Raw genomic sequence first — 21,454 nt, forward strand, 5'->3', positions numbered from 1 at the left:
TTGATTCCTTCTGCTCAGGCAATGTTCCCCAACTTTGAGAACTGTTTTTTTACAGCAGGACAATGCGCCGTGCCACACAGCTAGGTCAATCAATGTGTGGATGAAGGACCACCACATCAAATCCCTGTCATGGCCATCCCAATCTCCAGACCTGAACCCCATTGAAAACCTCTGGAATGTAATCAAGAGGAAGATGGATTGTCACAAGCCATCAAACAAAGAAGAATGGCTGAAATTTTTGTACCAGGAGTGGCATAAGGTCACCTAAAACCAGTGTGAAAGACTGGTGGAAAGCATGCCAAGACGCATGAAAGCTGTGATTAAAAATCATGGTTATTCCATAAAATATTGATTTCTGAACTCTTCCTGAGTTAAAACCTTAGTATTGTTATTTCTAAATGATTATAAACTTGTTTTCTTAGCATTATTTGAGGCTTGCAAGCACTGCATTTTTTGTTATTTTGAACATTTCTCATTTTCTGAAAACAAATACAAAATTTAGTGCTTGGAAATACGAAGACATGTTGTCAGTAGTTTATAGAATAAAAGAGCAATTAACATTTTACTCAAAAATATGCCTATAAAGAGAAAAATCAGACAAACTGAAAATGTTGCAGTGGTCTCTAATTTTTGCCAGAGCTGTATACTAATTGTTCTGGTTACATTCAAAAAAATCTTAGCATTTACTTAGCAGGATTTCTGCATGTAGATAAGCACCTAGCTACAGATTTAAAGTGACACACTGATAGCAACTATATACTATTTGGGCTTTAAGATTTATGGAGTTACATAATTACATAATTAAAACTCTTTTTCATTATTGCCTAGCCATATGTGTTATGTGTACCTATGAAAGAAAAAAAAAAATCTCATTTATTATTATGACTTGACCATGGTAACATATGGCCCCTAATATTCTATATATTTACCGTATATTAGTTTCTAAGGTTAATAAAAAAAATCTTTTTTTGCTTCATAATATACAGTACTCTATGCTAGAGATCAGCCTTGTTACATCAATATTGGGTGATCTGTGGTCTCAATAGATGTAATGTTTGATAATATTAATGTTTCCTTATTCTTTTTTAGTTTGATCTCTCTTCATGGTTACAATCATGGTGGATACATTTTCCACAAAATATTCATATTACAGAATTGATCTGTTTTTGGTTTAATATGTTTAAAAGATGTTCAGAGACCATGTGCCTCAGGTAACTAGTCCATGAAGCTGCTGTCTGGTGGCATCTCCCTGCCCCAATATACTTGCGTGATAGGACCTGAACCTGTATTGCAGTAAATAGTCAGAATTACTTCCCACTATGCCACCCAAACAGTTGGGCTTCACAAGAAGCCATGGGAACCTTCAGCATGCCTCTGGCTGCTAACACAACTTCAGTACAACAAAATAGTGGCTGTATTATATGGCCAGCATCTGCCGGTAACAGTGCAAGCTCAGCTCTCGAGCCTGCACAATATGTTGTCATCCAACATGTAAATCACTTGTCGGAAAGGAGTTATAGAAATAAAGGCGTTTATATTTCACATTTCACATATATTCTTTTTTCTTATTTTTCCATTAACGTGCTAGTTTTTTTGTAGGACGTTTTAATATCCATTGTCACCACACTGGGGTACCTACAACATTATTAACACTGTTTTATATTTTGAGAGGCAGAATTAACAAAAAAAATGCAATTCTAACATTGTTTTTCATTGTTTTCAAGAGGGACCAATTACTGACAGTGCTAAGCATCTGTTTACATATACAGTATTTAATTTTATCTTTAGATATACTTTGTGATTATAAAAAACTGCAAACAAACTTTATTAAATGGGAGCGGAAATATTATAAAATCTGTTGCAAATCAATCAAAACGGATTTATTCAAAAACAGAAACTATGGTTTACATTTTGCATACATCTTTGCTGCAATGTAAGGTATCTGTTTTATTTGGGGGGGGTTTAGCACTCCATCTGTTACTAACTGATGACAAATGGACAAGTGAACATGGCCTATAGTTGTGCTTAAAAGTTTACATACCCCGGCAGAATTTTTGCTTTCTTGGCCTTTTTTCAGATAATATGAATGATAACACCAAAACTTTTTCTCCACTCATGGTTAGTGGTTAGGTGAAGCCATTTATTGTCAAACTACTGTGTTTTCTCTTTTTAAATCATAATGACAACCCAAAACATTCAAATGACCCTGATCAAAAGTTTACATACCCCATTTTTTAATACAATCTATTGCCCCCTCTAACATCAGTGACAGCTTGAAGTCATTTGTGGTAGTTGTGGATGCGGTTCTTCATTTTCTTAGATAGTAAAGCTGCCCACTCTTCTTGGCAAAAAACCTCTAGTTCCTGTAAATTCCTGGGCTGTCCAGCATGAACTGTGCTCCCCAGAGTGGCTCAATGATATTGAGGTTAGGAGACTGAGATGGCCACTCCAGAACCTTCACTTTGTTCTGCTGTAGCCAATGACAGGTCAACTTGGCTTTGTGTATTGGATCGCTGTCATGCTGAAACATCCAAGTACGACCCATGCGCAGCTAACAGACTGATGATTGCAAATTTGCCTCCAGTATTTGCTGATAACATGCTGCATTCATCTTTCCTTCAACTTTGACCAAGTTTTCTGTGCCTTTGTATCTCACACGTTTATGGTTGTGGCCAAAAAGTTCAATTTTTGTCTCATCACTCCAAATTACCTTGTTTCAGAAGTTTTGAGACTTCTTTATGCTGTTTTGCGTATTGAAGGCAAGATACTTTGTGGCGTTTGCACAGTAATGGCTGTCTTCTGGTGACTTCACCATGCAACCCATTTTTCTTCAAGTGCCTCCTTATTGTGCATCTTGAAACAGTCACACCGCTAGTTTTCAGAGAGTCCAGTATTTTAGCTGATGTTATTTGTGTGTCTTTCTTTGCATCCCGAACAAGTTGTGGATGAAATTTTTGTTGGGTCTACCTGACCGTGTTTTTGTTTTTAGAGAGCCCCTGATTTTCCATTTGTTAATCACAGTTTGAACGCAGCTGACTGGCATTATCAATTCCTTAGATATCTTTTTGTATCCCTTTCCTGTTTTATACAGTTCAACTACCTTTTCCTGTAGATCAGTTGACAATTCTTTCACTTTCACCATGATTCACAATCCAGAAACGTCACTGGCTGGATGAAAGATGCAAGAGTCTGTCTGGATCCCAGAAACTCACTCAGCTTTTATGCACACACACTGATTACAAGCAAACAGGTCACAAGTGAGGATGTTACCTTTAGTAGCCATTCAAGCCTATTTTTGTCAACTTCTGTGCATGTTATCAGGCCAAAATCACCAGGGTATGTGAACTTTTGATCAGGGTCATTTGAATGTTTTGGGTTGTCATCATAATTTAAAAAGAGAAAACACAGTAGTTTAACAATAAATGGCTTCACCTAACCACTTACTATGAGTGGAGAAAAAGTTTCATTCATATTCTCTGGAAAAAAGGCCAAGAATGCTAAAATTCTGCCTGGGTATGTAAACTTTTGAGCACAACTGTAAAAGAAAAATGTAATGTGGCGTATGGTTTTTTTTTCATTCTAGTTTAATAAACAATATTGTTCCTCTTTTAACAAATCTTTTTTAGTTCCTCTATGACTATGAGATTGAATTTCAGAGGTGTCAATAGAGTGACAAAGGGAGCAACGACCCGGGCACTTACAGAGTAAACCAGCTGAGATTGTTGATATTTGATCCTAGTCATTAGAGCAAGGATACACATGTATAATCTTATGCTTGTGCCATTACAGCAACAAACTATGGCATTATGGCTTACATTAAAGAGAAGTTAGGACCAGAAAATGACCTATTGTTTAAACATATTGTTTAATTATTAAAAAAAAGGTAATCTTGCAATTTGCACACTGGTGACTGGGGCTTTTTAGGTTTATACTTCCTGTTCTTTTAAGGAAACTGTTCAGCAGACTCCTTATTATCAAAGGCAGGATTACAATGACCAATAAGGGAACTTTCACACTGCGCTTTGTCCTACATTCGATGGTCCAGTCGGGGCTTACATCCGAAACACCGGCAAAACAGGATTCAGGCGTATGAACCGAAAGGCCATTGAATAAAATGGTGTCGACGGAGTAAATGTGTGCTCTGTCGTGCATTATTTTCTGGCCTCTACGTCTACTGCAGGCGGACACCAAGACGTAGTAGACTGCATTTTAAGGGCCAGACAGACGACTGTATTACTCGTGCAAGGATCGCATCACCTCGGACTGGCTGTCTGCTCTCCTGACCTAAGCGTGACCACTCCATAGAAATACATGCTTTCACACTCAGGTCAGTCAACGGCCAGTCCGATGACTGTAATGCGATCCTCGCATGAGTAATATGTCTGTCTGACTGCGCACTTAGTGTCCACCACCTATGGGCGGACAAGCCGCATGTGCAGCCTGTGCGGCTGCACCGGGGCCCGGAAGTGGGCCCTTGCAGGGTGGCTAATAATGAGGGCAATCTGGCCTGTTTATCCGGCCCCGAGGCTCCAGGTTGGCCCTTGGCCAGATTGCCCTCATGTGCGGCGGGCCGAGAGTGATCCCTGCAGCTCCGCTGGGGTAAGGTTTCTCCTTGTGGAGGGTGACATACCAGCTCTGGCTTGTCAAGGTAAGGAGGCTTATTCGCCATGCAATGCTCCTCTGGGAAATTTAAAATGCAAATTGCCTCTTCAGAGAGAGACAGAGGACTTGAACTCTATAGCGCCACCTGTTGGAAGTAGCGATCCTACAAGTGATAATCGACCCTTTAACGAGTCTTGCAATATGACTTAAGATTAAAGTCAAATCAGAATCTCAATTTGCAGACACGGTGTTTCGGGCTATTGGCCCTCGTCAGTGCAAAGTATGAGAATTGATTTGGCTAGGTGAGAGGCTCTGGAAAGGGGTCTAAGGGGAAAGGTCTCTCCTTGTACAAGAGAAAATGGTAATGGAGCAGAGCTGCAGGGATCCGTCCTACTTCCTGCCCACGCTTCATGTCTCTGACACAGCGTGGTTGGATGACATCATCATTCAGCGCGGCTGTGCCAGAGAGAGGAAGCTGCCGAAACAGTGATGCTTCAACTGTGGGAGAGCGTGCGGAGAGTTGAAAGGTGCTGTGTGTGTGTGTTTTGTTGTATGTATGTGTTGTGTGCGTGTGCACTGCAGTGATGAGTGGTGGTGTCTGTGTGCATGCGTAGCGCTGCGGGGGAATATGCAGAGAGGTGAAAGGTGCTGTGTGCATAGGTAGAGGAGAGGGCAATGATGGGGGTAATGGGGAGAAGGTAATGATGGGGTGATGGAGAGGGCAATGATGGGGATGGTGGGGGAGGAGAAAATGATGGACATGGTGGAATGGCAAGGATGGGGATGGTGGGGGAGGAAATGATGGACTTAGTGGAATAGGCAATGATGGTGGTGGGGGAGAAGGCAATGATAGGAGTGATGGAGAGGGCAATGATGGGGTGGTAAGGGAGAAAGCAATGATGGAGGTGGTAGAAAGGGCAATGATGGGGTGGTGGCGGAAAACGCAATGATGGAGGTGGTGGAAAGAACAATGATGGTGGTGGTGGGAGAGAATGCAATGATGTGGTGGTGGAAAGGACAACGATTGGGGTGGTGGGGGAGAATGCAATGATGGTGGTGGTGGAAAGAAAAATGATGGTGGTGGTGGAAAGGGCAATAATGAGGGTGGTGGGGAGGAGGAAATGATGAGGGTGGTGGAATGGACAATGATGGGGATGATGGGGAGGAGGAAATGATGGAGGTGGTGGAAAGGGCAATGATGGGGATGGGGGAGAAGGCAATGATGGAGGTGGGGGAGAAGGCAATAATGGTGGTAGTGGAAAAGACAATGATGGGAGTGGTGGGGAAGAAGGCAATGATGGAGGTGGTGGAGGAGAAGGCAATATTGGAAGTGGTGGAGAGGACAATGATGGGCGTGATGGAGCTGGCAATGATGGGGTGGTATGGGAGAAAGCAATGATGGTGGAGGAGAATGCAATGATGGTGGTAGAAAGGACAATGATGGTGGTGGTGGAAAGGGTAATAATGGGGGTGGTGGGGGAGGAGGAAATGATGGAGGTGGTGGAATGGGCAATGATGGGGTGGGGTGGAGGACAATAATGGGATGCGGGGGGAGGAGGACAATGATGGGTGTGGGGGATTGGGATGGGAGGAAGGGGGACTTATAATGGACTTAGGAACAGGCGGAGGTGGAGGAAGACATTATTATCGCTTATTATGTCTAACACAGTCCCTTAGTATATAGTGTACTCATTTATTATGTAAAGTGCTCTCAGTGAGAGAAACAAAATAGGAATCTTGTGGGTATGATACCTTTTAATGGCTAACAAATAATAGTGAATGTTGTTACAAAGCAAGCTTTCGGGACTGCTTAGGTCCCTTCATCAGGCTGATATGACAAAATATTTGAAGAAACCTTATTTATATACAGTTTAAAGCACAACATTTCAATAAACAAACAATGAGCTTGGCGAAAGAATCCTAAATTAGGTAAGATTAGATAGGTAGTGTGAAAAGTTCTGTGAGATCAAAGGGCTACTTGGAGGAGATAGCTCAGATATGGTAATGGATCATAAAACCTTCTGACAAATTGAGTCCTGTGTGAATAGAATCAAAGATTGTAATTAATTTGTGCTCCCACTCTCTCCAATGTGTCTGTGATTTAAAATTGCCTTTTAAAATGACAACTTTCATATTGCCTATGTTGTGTCCTGGGTGACGGAAATGTTTAGCCAAAGGTAAATGGTTTTTTTTGTCTGTAATTGTATGACGATGAGACCTCATCCTTGCTTTCAGTCTCTGTCCTGTTTCTCTAACATAGAGGCCACCCACAGGACATATAATTAAATACACCACATTGGAAGAGGAACATGTGAATGTCCCTGGGATCTTATAGTCCTGCTGTGTGTTGGGAATTTGGATTTTGTCTTTGGTCTCTATATGAATGCAGGTTTTGCATCTTCTCCCATTGCAAGGATATGTTCCTCTTGGTGAATCTGAGGGTGAATCCGAAGTTCAATGCCCTCAGATTCACCAAGAGGAACATATCCTTGCAATGGGAGAAGATGCAAAACCTGCATTCATATAGAGACCAAAGACAAAATCCAAATTCCCAACACACAGCAGGACTATAAGATCCCAGGGACATTCACATGTTCCTCTTCCAATGTGGTGTATTTAATTCTATGCAATATATGTCCTGTGGGTGGCCTCTATGTTGGAGAAACAGGACAGAGACTAAGAGCAAGGATGAGGTCTCATCGTCATACAATTACAGACAAAAAACCCATTTACCTGTGGCTAAACATTTCTGTCACCCAGGACACAACATAGGCAATATGAAAGTTGTCATTTTAAAAGGCAATTTTAAATCACAGACACATTGGAGAGTGTGGGAGCACAAATTCATTACAATCTTTGATTCTATTCACACAGGACTCAATTTGTCAGAAGGTTTTATGATCCTTTACCATATCTGAGCTATCTCCTCCAAGTAGCCCTTTGATCTAACTTTTCACACTACCTATCTAATCTTACCTAATTAAGGATTCTCTCCCCAAGCTCATTGTTTGTTTATTGAAATGTTGTGCTTTAAACTGTATATAAATAAGGTTTCTTCAAATATTTTGTCATATCAGCCTGATGAAGGGACATAAGCAGTCCCGAAAGCTTGCTTTGTAACAACATTCACTATTATTTGCTAGCCATTAAAAGGTATCATACCCACAAGATTTCTATTTTGTTTCTCTCACTGAGAACACTTTATATATTTTTTTCTACTGGCTAACACGGTATCAAACCACTTTTTTCGTTTAATTTATTATGTCTAACACAGTCCCTTAGTATATAGTGTACATACTTATTATGTATGACACAGTCCCTTACTATATAGTGTACTCACTAATTCTGTATAACACCATCCTTAGTTACATAGTTTCCTATTTTATTATGTATAACACCGTCCCTTATTACGTACCATCCTCTCAAGTTATATATCATGCCGTCCCTTATTATATACCTTCCTCTGCTGTTATGTACAGTGATGTCTCTTACATAGTGTATTCATGTTAATTTTGTTATTCACAGCGCCCTCTTTTATTACATAGTCCCCTCTCTTTTTAGATATAAAATGCTGATGGAGGAGCCGGTGACCAGACGACCAGTCCATCAGCTCCTCCATTAGCAAAGAAGCTTTCCCATGCTCCATCAGCCATCATTGCAATATACATCTAACAAGACAGGACGGTATGTAATAAAAAACAGGGCTCTATATAATCAAATATGTAAGGGACAGTATTGTACATAACAAGAAAGGGCACTGTATAGTAAGGGACAGCAATATACATAATAAAGGAGACTATGTAATATATACATATATACACACACACACAGGGTGGTCCAAAAGTAGGTGGACAGAAAATAATAACATTTATTTTGATTTATATATAACATGATACTTACTAACACAAGCATAGCATTGACAATTAAATTTTATTCTGAACAATAATACTAAAGCCCTTAAATTTTATCAACGCAGGTGCTCAAACTGTTTTCCATCACAATTTGCACAGCTTTGAAGTCTGCCTCTTACGCTTCGACAAACATTTTTGCTCAAGTCTCTTTGGATATTAATATCTTGAAATGCATCTCTTATGTAATTTTTCAAATCACTGACACTTATTGGTTTTCGAATATAAACTTTGTCCTTGAGTACTCCCCAAAAGAAAAAATCCATTGGGGTCAAGTCTGGTAAACGTGCCGGCCAATCAAGTGGGCCTCTTCGGCTAATCCATTTATTAGGAAATGTTTCATCAAGATACTTGCGGACTGAATAAAGGGGGTTTTACACATAGCGATATCGCTAGCAATATCGCTAAAACGTCACCGGTTTTGTGACGTTATAGCGATATTGCTAGCGATATCGCTATGTGTGATACTTACCTCCGACCGGCTCCCGCTTACTGTCCCTGCATCTGTCACTAGGCGCTGCCACAATTTCACTGTGGACAATGCAGGTCAACCCAAGAGCAGTTCTGTTAAGTGATTTCTGAGACTTGTGGTGCCGTCCAGCAGGCACTACAACTTGTGGGTTAATACCTTAATACTGTTCATCTAATTAGCCCCTTGCTGTAAGTCAATACAAGTGCATTTCACTTCTTCGTAGAGGATCATGACGAAAACCTCTCAAAACTTGGCAAAACCAAATCAAAAGGCTACAAAAGGACATTCAAGTAAAGAAAAAACATTCCAAAACTCTTCCAAACTGCTTCAGCAAAAGGAAAACGCCTCCAAAAACTCTATCTAAAAAAGTGTTTCCTGAAGCAAAAACAAAGCTTAACCCGCTCTATGACATCCATGAAGGGCAAATGGACAGTAGTTTTGGGAACTGAGCCTATTTTTGACAACATTCATTTTTTGAATTCCATCAGTCATATTTTTTCTTCTAGTAGTTGTTTGCCACCTTTGTTTTGTAAGACTGGTTGTAGATTTTCTACATTTGATTTTGATATACATATAAACTAATTTTTCAATTATGAGAATTTTTAATAATGATGATTTAAAAACTCTGATGGAACTGAAGGACAACTGTCTCTTACTGCTCTCCTCCTGCTTTAATAGCAGGAATGATCACCACCAGTGCTTTTTTGGCGCCGGTATGCGACGGTACGGCGCACCGGAAATCTGAACGTGCTTCAGCGGGGGAGGGGGAGCGGCGGCAGGAGCCGGTGGCTGGGAAGTCATACTCACCCCTCCCGTGCCTCCCTGATCGTCCCCTGCATCCTCCTTGTCCCAGCGCTGACAGCTTCTTCCTGCCTTCAGTGGTCACATGGTACCGCTCATTAAGCTCATGAATATGGATGCCCATGGGCGTGGAAGCATATTCATGAGCTTAATGAGAGGTACCATGTGACCGCTGAAGGCAGGAAGAAGCTGTCTGCGCTGGACAACGGAGGATTCAGGGATGTTCAGCGACGGCACAGCAGGGTGAGTATGAAGGAGGAGGACGGGGGCTGCACAGAGGAGGACGGGGGCTGCACAGAGGAGATCGGGGACTGCACAGAGGAGATCGGGGACTGCACAGAGGAGGACGGGGGCTGCACAAAGGAGGTCGGGGACTGCACAGAGGAGATCGGGGACTGCACAGAGGAGGACGGGGGCTGCACAGAGGAGGTCGGGGGCTGCACAGAGGAGGTCGGGGGCACATATTGCGTACCGGCAAATATTTTTTTACAAAAAAAAAGCCCTGATCACCACCATGTACTGTATGTAGAGATGTGGGAATAAGAATTGTCTAATCTTCTACAGGAGACCACCGATTCCCAGCCTCCTGGGTTTCTACTTGCTTGGGAGGTGATATACTTGGCATGATTGACAATTCAAACAAGCGGCATTGTTGCGCTGTTCGAAACTATGTGGTCTGTGATGCAATAGCGGAGGAGCGTAGGGGCACTAAAACTGGCAATGTTCTCCATTGATCTCACCAGCTTCATAAAAGCACCTAAAAGCCTTATCGGAAAAGGCGTGTAAGCACTGTGCATGTTTGGCCACGACTGTTGGACTGCAGTGATGGCTGGTGATCTAGGCGATAAGCAGAAAACAAAACTAAAAATCATTGCTTTCCAAAGGAGGAGATTGGCAAGTTGTAAATTGTACAGTTGCATCCTTTTACAACCACTTTGCAATTTTACCTCTTAAAGCACATGTGGCAATTCCTTTAAAGGCAGTAGTAAGCTGGAAAAGAAAACATTAAATCCATTTATCTGCTATATGCACTCATTTCTTGAAACCAAGAACTCGAACAGGACACTCCTTCCTTGTGTTCCCGTACCTGGAACTGAAAATGCAAAGATAGCCAAGTGGTACTCAGCCCTCATTCTTCTTAGAGCCATAGATTTAAAAGTCACATATGTGCCACCCCATTCAACACCTACTGCAGTTGTGGTTTTGTAGCCAGGGAAGAACAGAGGACAAAAGTCCCCAATTCTGTCAATCAGTGGGGTCGAAGCAGTGGGTACAACTAAGGTATAAGCCCCATACTCCCCCATACTGGAGAGGTAATCATTTGTTAGATGGAAATCTCCCTTTAAATGGATCCACTGAAAATAACGGAAACCATGCAAGTGAATATTACCATCATCACAACAAAAAATACTCGTTAACTCAATGGGCCATTGACCATAAGATTTCTCTGTTTCACTGTAGAATAGAATGCTTACTCACACATGGTGGTCTAATCACAGTTTTGCCAGATTTTGTGAAACCTTGAAAAATGGCCCAATTAGCCCATGGTGTGTAAATAGACCCTAAAATCATTTTGTGTGAACAAATCCTAACTGTAGTGGAATCTATTCTATTATTTCTAACACTGTTTTTCGCTGATTCCTTTGTATCCCCATTCATACTGCACCCATACACACAAATGATACACCATTTGAAAGGTAAACTTGCCCCCTTCAGCAAGAAAATAGCCAAACAAACCACACATCCACAATTTGATCACAAAATACAGTTTAAACTTTAATTTTCATAAACCTGCAGTAAGGAAAAATTACCTGAGGGTGGCACCACAGTACCCCAAAGCATACTACCAACACATTTGTAAACATGCACTGCTTTTTCGCTGATTACTTCGCCCCACACACACATGATACACCATTTGAAAGGTAAATATCCTGTCACATTTATATATTAACATATACACTTAATGCAATTAGCCACAAGGGTACAGTAATACATACAAAAAGGGTGGATTGCATACGATTGACAAATGAGAAAGAAATTGTCCAAGTTTTCTGGAATTTCTACAAAATCTGCTGAGTGTGACTCCACCTAAGGCCGGGGTCACACTAGCACTGAATACGGACGAGTGTTACGTGATAAAACATCGCATAGCACTCGGACCAATATTCATCCAAGAGGCAACTCCCATCAGTGTTTTTTTCTTGGCCGTTTTCAACATGCAAGTGAAATCCACACTCGGCCGAGTCTTGGCTCACTCGCACCCATATAAGCCTATGGGTGCGAGTGAGACAACTCACATCACTCGGATATCAACCGAGTGCTGTGCGATATAAGCTGACCCCGGCAATGGAGGAGATGGAGAAATTAATTTCTCCACCTCCTCCATAGCTGTGCTCTGATCCTCTCTGTGTGAGATGCTCGGAGCACAGTCACATGACACTCGGCTCCGGCTCGCAGCAGAGCAGGAGCCGAGGGTCATTAGCATATCACATCCGATGCTCTCGCATCGGATGCCATACCCTAGTCTGACCCCAGCTTAAGGCTATATTCACCCATGTGTGTGCCTCTTCCTTGTGCTCTCCAGGTTTTTTTCTTGGACAGTACACTGACCCATAGAGTTTTACTGATCCATACATCAGTTTTCAAAATAGCTCTTTGTGTCTGGTTCATGAGACTCAAACTATGGCTTCGTTCACGTGTTCAGTATTTGGTCAGTATTTTACATCTTTATCTGTAAGCCAAAACCAGGAGTAGGTGATAAATGCAGAAGTGGTGACGTGTTTCTATTATACTTTTCCTCTGATTGTTCCTCTCCTGGTTTGATTTTGGCTTACAAATAGAGATAAAATACTGACCAAATACTGGCATAAAATACTGAAAGTGGCCTAAGTCCTATTTTCATCCGCTTTGAGGATCAGACTCAGCCACTACAAAGACTATGAAGAACCATTTAAAAGGGATAACACATTGAGGACATTGTACTTCAGAGTTTCATCTGTTTTTAACTGATATACTCTAAGTTAGTGGACATAAAAGTTCAAGCAGTAAAAAAAAGCGAAGGAGGAAATAAAAACTCAAGCAACTAAGATGACAGCTGAGAAAAAAAAATTGGTCCATTTCTCTTGAATGAGAACACACGGATGTCGGAATGAAGCTTTAGGCCAAATTTAGACATCCGTGAAACAGGTCCTTGTACAAACCGTGATGTATGGACTGGCCACGGGTCTCCCGACATGAACTCAGCAGCTTCATATATGCCTATGGGGCAATTGCGTTCAGGTTGGGAGGCCTGTGGCCAGTCCGTACATCATGGTCAGAACACGGACTGTATTTCACAGATGTCTAAATTTGGCCTTAAAGAGGATCTGTCACTAGATGTTACAATACAAACTGCATACATTATTACATTGATCTCTTGAACATGAGGCAGGTGTACTTATTTTGATGATCCATATCAAAATAGCTGGATAGGTCTGAATTTAGCATGTTAGTCCAAATGGTCATTACGTAAGGGTTTCATGAAATATGAAATGAAACACTGATGACCTAATAAAAGGTCATCAATATCCATTTGGTGGGTTTCCGACACCTAGTATCCCCCACCTGCTATTAGTTTTGGTGAGAACTGGATATCACCTTTTCCTGTGAGCTCTAGGCAGCGGACGCTAGTCAGAACAATTCAATGTTTATATTTGGCCGCCACAAGAGCTAACAAGAACTGAGCAGTGGTGGTGCCAGGTATCGGACCCCACCAATCTAGTATTGATAACCTAGCCTAAAGACAGGTCATCAATTATAGATGCCCAGAAGACCCCTTTAATATAAGGAAGGCTAATTTTCAAATAGGATTATACAGCTATTCTGACATGGATTTTCAAAGTAAGCACACCAGTCTTATCAGGTTTAAGCGATCTATATAATATTGCATATACAGTTTGCTGTATATTGTGAAATCTGGTGACAGAATCGATTGGAAGACTGATTTTGTTTCTTAACCGATCAAAACTGATTGAAACAAGAAATTGTCATGTAGTCATCTGTGTTTTTATCTCTAAGCGCTTATTCACACGCTGCACTTTTTCCATGCATTCTTCAAGGGTAAAATACACTTTACAGTACCATCAAAGAGAGTGAGAGTTCTGAAATCTATTGGGCCTCTTTCACACATAAGTTTTTTAGAATCAGTCGCAATCCGTCAAAGTGTTGAAAAAACGGATCCTGCGCAGATTGTGAAAAACTGATGCGACGGATGTTTTTTTGATGGGTCCGTCACAGCAGCTGTAGGGAATAGAAACGTGAGAGAGACCAACCTGCAGCAGTTCCTGGTCGTGGACACATACCCTAGAAACACGTCACCACTTCTGCATTTATCACTCATGGTTTTGGCTTACAAATAACGAAGTAAAAAACTGACAGTGTGAACGCGGACTTAGACCTCTTTTCACAGCTAACCATGTCCAATATTCCCACAAAGTGGAGTAAGAACCCCAAAAATTGCAAACCTTTGCGCTTAAGCAATGTGCGACACATTTGGGGACTTTTCAACATAAAAAACTAAGGTAAGAGCCTTTAATAAATTCCCCCCAATTTATTTGTGCCTTTTTCTTCACTGTTGGGGCATTTTTTGGTCAGTGGCTTTTTTTTTTTTTACAAGACCCCAAGTGACGTTTTACAACAAAGCTATTCCCAGCAGTAACAATAAGGTACACGGCGGAACCTTAAAACGCAGGCAGGAAATCAGATGTTTGACATGTGGGGATTTTATGATTTTTTTTTACAGTTTTTTTTTTAATTCGTGTAATTTTGGTCACACATTTTTGGGGTTCTAATAAGCAGCCTATGGGAAGAAAGCTCACACTTTAAGCACGCTGCGTTTTGATAAAATGCTACTGAATTGCCGCAAACCATAAAGCGAAGTGTGAAGACATTCTCACATTTTACCTCATGCTGAAAAATACTTCACTGTAAAAATCCAACCTGAAAAATGCGGCTAAATCATCCACTTCTTTCATGACCCAAATGTAGGATTTCTAGAATATGCAACAACGATGCCAATGGAAGTCAATGGGGTCCATCAGCATATTCTGGGATTTGGCATAATAAAGGGAAGCTATCGATTTGATAAATATTTAGCATTTTGTATCCGGCTACTAATGCGAACAAGTCTACGTGCTATGTCCACATCAGCGTAAGGCCATCCGCCCCATCTGTTCCTGCCGCTAACGGACCCCGTTACTGGTCAGTGGGGTCCCAGGGGCCGAATTGGGCTCCGCTGTGGACAGGTCTGGCACAACGCAGATGTGAATAACGCTTTGAGCATCTGTCAGTCAGAAACATCTGTCCGGTGGGAAATCCACAGAACGATGGCCAGATGGGCTGGAGGTGACGGATGACAACACGTCTCAGGCAGGAGCCACACACTTTCTAGACACATGGGGATGTGACACTGTGACTGGCCACAAAATGTGCCACGCCAGGCTGTGCCAAGGAGTGCGGGACCCTCGCCCTGACCCTATAGGGGCTGTGTATAGGCTGCATTCACCTGTGGCACCATAGTCTCTCTTCTGCTCCATCTGCCCAGTGTGTGAGAAGTGTGCAGTGGACATGCTGGGCTTTGCAGTCCCACACCAGGTGCCCCCTGTGTTACCTGTCTGCTGCGGTGACATCAGGGTCCAGCAGTGATGGAGCTCCTCGCCGCTGCCCGGAGCCCGCAGGCTTCTTCTTCTGCTGGCCGAGCTCCTTTCAGTTTCCTTGTTTTGTCGGTGCTCGGGGCGGGTGTTAGTCACAGAGCTCGGCTCCTCACTATGGTTCCTCCTCCTCCCAGGCTGGAGGTGTGGAGCTTCTCTGCGCTCAAGAAGTCGCTCTTGTTCTCACTTCCTGACTGGAAATTCCCATTAGTGTCTGTCAGTGTAGTGAGAGGAGGCCTGGTAATAAAATGTCGCGCTCAGAGGAATGACAGCACGTCGTGGGGATTTTACAGCGTGTGGTTTGGCTAAATGTCTGTCATGGCGGCACTGATACAAGTTATCAGCATCTTCTGAGCAGATATAACAATGACCTGTGCCCTCATCCTTTCCTGAGGGTTTAGGTCAGCCATACAATGATAAAGCTGCCCTCCATCCAGCCTGTGTAGCTCTAGGACCACGCCTCGTGTAATGGTGCGTTCACGTTGCGTCTGGTACACGTTTGGTGGGCCCATCAGGGAATATGGCCCAAACCACCCCATCGCAAAATGGGATTTGGGCATGTGTCGGCGGAGTCATAGACTATAATGGTGTCGGCGGAGGGAACGTGCGCCCTGTCCTTTACTAGAGGCAGACACCCAGTCTACTACGTCTGAGGGAAGGTGTGCTCACTCGGAAATGATGGCACCATTGTCGTCTATAGCCCCGTCGGCACGTAAGCCCAAATCCCGTTTTCCGAGGAGAGGGGTTCGGACGTATTCCACGACGGGGCCACCGTGCGTGTCCTAAATCGCAATGCGACAGCACCCTAAGGCCGTGAAGGGTGTCACCGGTACCGGGCCATTCACCCCAGGCACATTTCTGGTGTTTTCATGAGTGCGATATAAAGACTTGACTTTTTTATTTAATTAAAATAATTCATGAATCTTTTTCTCCATGACACATTGAGCGTCATTTTTATCTTGTTTTCATACTTTTTTGGGGGCTGTTATCGGTGGCAAACTGAAAAAAAAGTGTCTGTTTCTCACTTTTTAAGTGTTTAATGACAATGGACCATTAAAGTATATTTTAAAATTTGTTCCTACTTCCATGAAAATTATTTTTATATACTGGACGCAACTTTTTTCTTTTTTTATGGGACAGGGCTAGGATCAGCAACTTTTTTTTTCCTAATATTTTTTTTTTTATATCACATATTGAGCCCACCACCCCCTATAAGTCATAAAAGACCTTTAGAGGGGCATTTAAATGCTTTTTTTCCCTCAGATTTCCCCTGTAGTTGGGACTGGTATATTAGCCTGAGTTACAGGAGAAGTTCAGCTTCCAGGCTGCATAGCAGAGCTTACTGGATTTCCCAAGACCAGCAGGTCCTGCTCTCTCCCTCCGCCCAGCGAGGACCCTTGCGTCCGGATGAGGAAGCGTTGTCAGAGCTTTCTATTATTGTTTACAGAGGGCTTGTTCAGCGCTGTGTATACCATTGGGAAGGCAGAGACAGTAGCAAACCATCTCTGCCTTATCTATGGGGAGTCTGGCTGTGTCTGACAGCTGGCTCCCAACTCCTGCCCTATGTCATCCAGGTGCTCTGCTATGCATTGCAAAGTGTAATGCCAACCGCCCGGACATTTATATATTCTATGGGCAGTACAGAAGTAGGTAATAACAGTTCTTGGTATATGATTCTCACCAAGAAAACATAATTCCCTCAAAAAATGCAGTATATTCTATTATGCCATGTCTAACTTAACCCAAAACATCCCATGCCAATAAGGCATGACATCTCTAACTTAACAGAGCACTTTACACACCTACTGACGTGAAAGAGGTGAATATTTTAAATATGTTTAAACCCTATTTAGAATTTTTCCCATAGAAGGTGAATGGAGCGGTTGTTGCACATGTTCACTGCTGCATTCACACAGGAGACTTGATGAGTTCTCATACCTATCCTATCCTATCTGGATAGATGACCAATATATCAATGAAAAATCTTCTAATGCAATAACTGCCCTGGTAAAATGCTAAATAGGCAACGCGATAACTCAGTGGTTAGTTCTCTTTCTTTACCGAATCAGGGTCCTGGGCTTTGATCCCACCAAAGTCAACATCTGCATACAGTGTGTATGTTCCTCCTGCGTAGGTTTCTGAAGACATATTGATTGGGAATTTTAGATTGTAAACCCTAATGGGGACAGAGATAATAATGTCTGTATAGCACTGTGGAATATGATGGCTCTGTATAAGAGAGTAAAATGCATAGTAAACTGCTATGAGTATAGGATCCCACATCCTCATGTATACAAACTGTGATGTATAACAGCTAAACATACAAGTAAATGATAGTATATTCTACAGCTCATCCAGCACAACAAGATTCAACTGGTCATTGTACAGTAAGTAGGTAATCCAACACTGACTCCAATATGGCTTTATTTCTTCTTCATAAAAGCATGACAAGACATGGTACATAAACAAACACATCTTCTAACGTGTTTTGAATGTGGATAATACCCTTAGTCATAGATAGAATAGTCATAGATAGATAGATATAGTCATAGATAGAAAAGCAAACACAGTTTAGGCCTCTTTCACATTTCAGTTTTTTACAATCAGTCACAATCCGCCAGGTTTTGAAAAAAACGGATCCGCAATTTTCTTTTCAGGATCCGTTTTTTTCCCAATTGACTTCCATTATTGGCGGATTGTGACAGATTGCCGTCCGTTGCATCCGTTTTTTTTTGCGGATCCGCCAAAAGTTCCTGTCCGTCACCAGCCTCAAAGATTTCAAAACGGAGCTTGCAACGTTTTTTTCGGTGGCGCATCCTCCAGACACTCATTTAACCCGAAATTCTTTCTGGGTGCCGGACAAAAAAAAAAAACATTCTCTCTCTCTCTCTCCTTTTCCAGGCTGCGATTCCTTTAAAATTCTTCATTTGTCGGATCCGTCAAAAATACGGACGGGTGCCATCCGTTGTCATCAGTACTAAAACGGATCCGCCATCCATCCTTTTGGCGGATCTTGACTGATGCAAAAAACTGAAGTGTGAAAGAGGCCTTAAAGGGGATGTCCACTGTTGTGAATTCACTTTCTGGCCTACCTCTTACTTACTAATTACTAGTGAAGGTAGTGGAGATGGTTATATTGACAGAGGGGTCGCGAATTCTCTTTCCGGGCTCCCTCTGGTGGTTACAGGAGATAATGGAGCTGATCTAATTAACAGAGGCCTGGCACCTAATAATGAGGAGGATGATTGGACATTGGGAGTTTCTGACTGGATTTAAGACAGCCGACTCCCTCTATCCCTGCTGGTGATTTTTTCCTGCCTTCTGAGGTCTTAGTTTCCAGCTCAGTCCCTGCATGCTCAAGCTAAGTGTTCTTTTACTATTGTTCACATTTGATTTGGTTTTGTCTATTTCAGTTTTGTGTGGCCAGCCAGCCCCGGCTGGGGCTGTGCTGAATTTCCATCCTTATATTACTGTTTGTGCCAGTTTGTTTTTGTCCCTTATTAGATTGGCCTCTCTTTGCTCTGCTTTCAGAATATACCGGAGTGCTGATATAGTGGGCGAAGTCTAGTGACTTCAGTATTTTTTTCTATCAGACATGTTGGGCATTTTTTGCAGGGTTTTTTGCATGATTGCAGACAGTGTCTTTCCTTTCCTGTCCTGTCTGTTTAGTTTGGGCCCCAACGCTCAGCCTATTTTCCTACCTGCGTTTGTGTTTTGATCTTGTCTCACCGACAATATATGTTTGGGGGCTATCTATTCCTTTGGGGTCTGCTCTGGGGAAGTTTAGATTTCCTCTTTCTTGCTTTAGGCTTATTTAGTTCTCCAGCTGTGTCGAGGTGTCTAGAATCATCGTAGGTATGCTCCACGGCTACTGCTAGTTGTGTGGATAGGATCAGGGGTCTGCAATCCGCTTAGTTACCAACCTCTCTGGTTTTCTGTGGCTTAGCTTGGTCTTGCTTTCCTGCTCAGTGACCCAATCATAACAGTCCACTACTTAGACATCTCCTTAAATACCGTATTCCCCCGGTTAAAACAAAACAAAAAGAGACACTGCTCTCCAACACAGGCATGAATACTGCAGCCAATCAGTGGTTACTAAAGGGTTGCAGTGTTCTCAATTCCCTCAGATGAAATTCGGACATCCTAGGGAGCTGTGAGCATTAGAGCCCATTTGGAGCCGCTGATTGTCTGCAGTGCTCAAGTGCTGTAACAAGTGTTCAAGTGCTCTCAGAACTGGAGCTGCGACTGCATAGAAATACATGCAGCCGCAGCTCCTGTCCTGAGTACCGGCGGCAGTGCCGGTGTTGATGCGAGAGACTCATGAAAGTTTCTCGCATCACACACAATAGTGTGATCCCGGCCTTACATGTAGAGTACTGGCGCACTCTGGAGAAATTTTTACAACAGACTGAGGTCGAATTTTTCCTATTAGCCCTTAGAAAAATTAAAAACAACATTTTAGTTTCTTCACCACCCAATGGTATAAAAGTCTGTGAGGCACATGTGGTGTCAAAATGATCACTGCGCCCTTAAATGAATTCATTGGGGGCAATAGTATGTAAAATGAGGTCACATATACAAGGTTTCTGCAGTTCTGTTCCTAAATCAGGTCACTTTTTAGGCACATCAGGGGCTCTCCAAACGCAACATGACATCCGCAGACCATTCCATTAAAGTCTGCATTCCAAAACGTCACTCCTTCCTTTCTGAGCCCTGCCGTGCGCCCAAACAGTAGTTTTCCCCCACATATGGGGTATCGGCATACTCAGGAGAAATTACACAACAAATTTTATGGTGCAATTTCTCCTGTTACCCTTGTGAAAATCAAAAACGTTATAAACTTCTGTGAAGCACCTGGGGGTTCAAGGTGCTCACCACACATCTAGATACATTCCTTGAGAGGTCTAGTTTCCAAAATGGGGTCACTTGTGGGGGGTTTCAACTGTTTAGGCACATCAGGGACTCTCCAAATGGGACATGGTGTCCGCCAATGATTCCAGCAAATTTTGCGTTCAAAAAGTCAAATGGCGCTGTTTCCCTTCCGAGCCCTGCCATGCTCCCAAACAGTAATTTTCCCTCACATATGGGATATCAGCGTGCTCAGAAGAGATTACTCAACAATTTTTGTGGTCCATTTTCTTATGTTACCATTGGGAAAATAAAGACATTTTGTGAAAAAAAAAAATTAAATGTTAATTTTTTCCTTACACTTTGCAAAAATTCCTGTGTAGGACCTGAAAGGTTAATAACCTTCTTGAATGTGGTTTTGAGCAACTACAAGGGTGCAGTTTTTAAAATGATGTCAACTTGGGGTATTTTCTTTCATATATGCCCCTCAAAGTCACTGAAAATGTGATGTCTTCCCTAAAAAATGTTTTTGTAAATTTTGTTAGAAAAATGAGAACTCGAATGTCAACTTTTAACTTTTCTAATTTCCTAACGAAAAAAAAAATTTGTTTCAAAAATTGTGTTGATGTAAAGTAGACATGTGGGAAATGTACAGTCATGGCCAAAAGTATTGACACCCCTGCAATTCTGTCAGATAATACTCAGTTTCTTCCTGAAAATGATTGCAAACACAAATTCTTTGGTATTATTATCTTCATTTAATTTGTCTTAAATGAAAAAACACAAAAAGAATTGTCCTAAAGCCAAATTGGATATAATTCTACACCAAACATAACAAAGAGGGTGGACAAAAGTATTGGCACTGTTCGAAAAATCATGTGATGCTTCTCTAATTTGTGTAATTAACAGCACCTATAACTTACCTGTGGCACCTAACAGGTGTTGGCAATAACTAAATCACATTTGCAGCCAGTTGACATGGATTAAAGTTGACTCAACCTCTGTCCTGTGTCCTTGTGTGTACCACATTGAGCACGGAGAAAAGAAAGAAGACCAAAGAACTGTCTGAGGACTTGAGAAACCAAATTGTGAGGAAGCATGAGCAATCTCAAGGCTACAAGTCCATCTCCAAAGAC

General features: G+C 42.1%; 1 protein-coding gene across 1 annotated transcript in view; it reads right to left on the minus strand.

Annotated features, from left to right (window-relative positions):
* The window catches only part of NFKB1 (nuclear factor kappa B subunit 1), a 215,908-nt gene extending 200,302 nt beyond the window's left edge, over window positions 1–15,606 (minus strand). The window contains exon 1 of the mRNA XM_073589235.1: window positions 15,431–15,606. The gene's annotated coding sequence lies outside the window, so the exon portion shown is untranslated. The remainder of the gene's footprint in view (window positions 1–15,430) is intronic.
* Between the last annotated feature and the right edge of the window lie 5,848 nt (window positions 15,607–21,454).

Source organism: Dendrobates tinctorius, unplaced genomic scaffold, assembly GCF_039654945.1.
Source record: "Dendrobates tinctorius isolate UK_male_01 unplaced genomic scaffold, ASM3965494v1 ptg000011l, whole genome shotgun sequence".
In the NCBI taxonomy this organism is placed as follows: domain Eukaryota; kingdom Metazoa; phylum Chordata; class Amphibia; order Anura; family Dendrobatidae; genus Dendrobates; species Dendrobates tinctorius.